Genomic DNA, 4094 nt, shown 5'->3' on the forward strand with positions numbered 1-4094 from the left:
TTTTAACTTTGAACATATGAAATACACTCGTTAATGGGAACAGAACAACAAAGACCCGAATACATGTCACAAGAGAACCACAGCATAGAAACAGTGCTGTACAATTGCAAGACTTTGTTATCGTATTGGCATTATCGCTTGCATTACAAAAAGGCTCGTATAAAACATACATTCGTCAATTTTTGCACTTAAACTGGGTTGAATGTACAACCCTTGAATTATTATGTGTTGGGCGATAAGCACTATTAATGTGACTGTGGCAATGTGTTCTTGTCTTTGTAGTGTTTCCAAAATGAGCGTATTTTGTATGTAGCAAAATAAAAAGAGGATGTTATCTTATTTCAACTGGGCATGCTTTATTTGTGTTCGTACCACAATATTTTTTTCCAAAAAGATCAATTATTTTCATACCATAAAATTCGAAACTTATTCCTTGTGCCATTCAGTCTTCTCCGACGATGAGATAAGATCTAGAAACGTAAGGATGTAAAGACTGACGAATCTAAAAAGCCAAAAAACTAGAACAATGCGCTCAAAAGCACGTGAATGCTGAGTTAGCAGTCATCTTTAATCGCGCATGCAGACCAGAAAGGATTCTGCCGAGATGTACATATATAATATATATATTATATATATTATATATATATATCTATATATATGTGTGTGTGTGTGTGTGTGTGTGTGCATCTCGGCAGAATCCTTTCTGGTCTGCATGCGCGATTAAAGATGACTGCTAACTCAGCATTCACGTGCTTTTTAGTGCATTGTTCTAGTTTTTTGGCTTTTTAGATTCGTCAGTCTTTACATCCTTACGTTTCTAGATCTTATCTCATCGTCGGAGAAGACTGAATGGCACAAGGAATAAGTATATATATATATATATATATATATATATATATATATATATATACATATATATATATATCTGTGTGTGTGTGTGCGTGTGTGTGTAATAGAGCCCGCTCATTTTCTCCAGATCATGATGTATCCTGCCATTTTGATGCTTAGTCTGTAGGAAAATGCGTGGCAAAATGACAACTGAAACGAGGTGCAGCAGCTACTGGAAGACAGGGGTGATAAAGGTGTACTTTCCGTTGCTGACCAAAGTTTTGGAGGAAAATTGTCGTCAGTCGCCAGAATGAGCGCTGCAGACTGAATGACTTTTAGAGCCTTCCTGTTACAGTAGGGGTGCTGTCATGAGGAAATAGCCAACATTGTCCTCAGAGACAATCAAATGCCGACTTTTCACTGACGTTATTGGACAGCTGGACAACAATAACATGAAACCACCTGATATTTGAAGTAAAACTTGATAAAGGCGAGATGGCAATGAAACCTGTACCCCTCTCCTCATTGCCTTCATTTCCTACACCATTCCGCTCACTTCCTTTGCCATCTCATGGCTTACATCATTGGGTATCACATAAATTTCCGGCAGCCAAGATTCACGTTAATAAAAGATTGAACTGTGAATAATTGTTTAGAAACTATCAAAACATTCATGACATTATTGCATTTCCAGCAGGGACATAGTTTTTGAAGATAGATTAGGGAGCAGTGAAAAATTATGCAATGTACCCCCAAATATGGATGTCTCCCAGAAAAGCACACCTCTTCACAAACCTAGGGGGGGGGGGATGGAGCCCGAAACTGAATAACAAGTAGGAGCACCCCTCATTTGAAGATATGTGTGACTGGTAGCCATTATCAATCAGGGCAGGCACAAAAGTGGCATAAATTGGTGTTTTATAACTATTATCACCTCCCGTTGTTCTTCTTCATGAGCCTTGCCATCATTGCATGCCATCAGTCTTCAACATCAAATTCACGCTTTTTTGAAAGGGAAGAAGGCTGGTCGCTTGTGACTGCTCCAATGAGTCAACAGCCTTTTCGGCATCTTGAAAAGACGGTTTGTTTAATCGCAGGTCAATTTCTACCTTGATCGCATCATTCCGCCGACTTACCCTGAACGGCCTCTCGAAATGCCTCTTGTCGCTGAGGACAGGAGGTTGATTTACGACACAGCCAACGAAATAAACTAGGCCAGAAGTTAAGCCCTAAGCACGTATTCATGGCACTGCAGTGCGAATGCCACCTGCAAAATTGCAGTGCATTGAAAATCACTAATCAAATCAAAACTACTGTGCACATCACATGATATCAATGTCAGGACTTAAGCTCTGCAGGCAAGGATAAGTCGACAATGTTAAAAATCTGCCCTAAAAGCTGGCGATCGCTACGCTGAGTATGTCAAACAGCCCACCAAAGCTTCCCTTAGTATCAGTACCAAGGCAAAAAATCCACAAACAAGCCATTCACTAACCCGCCACCCAATACAGATCCTGCGACGAGGCTGGCTGGTTGACCTCAGCTTTCGTGTGCTTCGAGGTATTCTTTAGGCCTGGCTGCCAGATACTACCAGGTAGTGCTGTCATCACAAAACCTTTCCATGACGCCATCGAGCAATGACGTAAAGGGGCGCATCCTAACAAACTTTGAAATTTTGCTACTTAGGGTCGTTTCTGAACCTTGAAAGCTTACCAACAGTTACAAGTAGGCTTTTCCCATCATATCTGATACTCATTTCAAAATGTTCAAATGTGAAACATCCCCTTTAGCCTACAGGGCACCACAAGCATTCTTTGGGGAACTGTGAAATGCAGCTTCAAGAAGTGTGTATACCTTACTGGCCAATAAAAATAGCCTGTGAATAAAACAATGCTCAACGCATTGATACGACCCCTTAAGCCAGAAGCAGCCTATGAATAGGCGCATTCGGCCGCGATAAAGTTATTTAACGAATAGCGATTCCTCTGATAACCACTGACGAAAATTTCCCATTTACGTCCGGCGGATCCAGAAATTATCCTGAGGTTTTCTTATGAGTGCAGCGCGCACAGTAAATGCCCATACCTAGCTATGATGTAGAAAAATTCCCCGTCTTGACCAAGCTCTGAAAAATATCACAAATTTGTCCTCAGCCTGGAAAGTTAGCTACCATAATTCTCCAGGTTCACACGGTCAAATGTCATTCCGAGAAAAATGTTCTGAATATTTATCCAAGATAAGCTGTCAGCCGAGTGCGGTTCACATTACGAACTCGATGTGAGCAAATGTGTTCCGGATGGAATAATAGTTTGGACTATTGCTCTCGCCTGGTGTATTAGATTACACAAACTTACACACTAGACAAGGACGACAATCGAAACAAATATTTCATCCGTGAATTGTGGTACTACTGCTTGTTTTCAATCTTTCTGTAAAATTGTGAGGAATGTTTGCATAATGACCGTGGTGGTGATGTTAAAAGTTTGCTGTCAGTGCTGACGAGCTCCCTTATCGGAAGATCATTTACTGACGCTAACGATACGTTCGCGATACGAGCGATAAATTAGTGGCGAAAAATGTTTTGGAGTCAACCGATAGCTCTGTGCTCCCAGCAAAAATTTGGGGCGCTAGAAATATCTGGTCGATGGAAACGAATTCGCAGATACAAAGGATACCAATCGAAGTAAATCGAAATTCCCTACAATCATACGTGCATAGTGAGCATCCCCAATTCGACTTGACACACTCTCTTTGACAGGATGGGGTACTGATTTGGTGGGTCAATACGCCGCGGTCAGGCTTGAAATCACCGGGGAAACTAAAGCAAATGTGCCTGACAATTATGTTTGTTCGTAGACTCGGTGGATACGGTATTCCTCATAAGGTGCCATTGCGAAAACTGACAAGGCTCATTCTGCTGACGAGTGAAGTTTTCCAGACGCTTACGATAACATCTAGCTGCACAGACGCGACGAATTTTCGTGCTACCTATGTTAGTGTCGTCTGCTGCTTGTCCTCGCGTCCGCCAGCGATCAGCGGCTTCAGCTGCAGATGATGGGTGATGGCGTGCCGTACTTGCAGACACCATCAGCGTGACTCCATAAAAGTCATTGAGTTGGGAACGAATACGAAATTGCTCAGAAAATGGAGAGAGATCTGTTGTTTTTGCTTGCCTTTATGGCGACTATTGGGGCAATTTGGGTTGAATATTGACAGTCACCGAGGACAGCGTGAGGAGACAAAGACCCTTCCAAAGAAAGATGCAG

The sequence above is a fragment of the Pollicipes pollicipes genome, unplaced genomic scaffold, assembly GCF_011947565.3.
Source record: "Pollicipes pollicipes isolate AB1234 unplaced genomic scaffold, Ppol_2.1 Scaffold_4002;HRSCAF=4701_pilon_pilon_pilon, whole genome shotgun sequence".
NCBI lineage: Eukaryota > Metazoa > Arthropoda > Thecostraca > Pollicipedomorpha > Pollicipedidae > Pollicipes > Pollicipes pollicipes.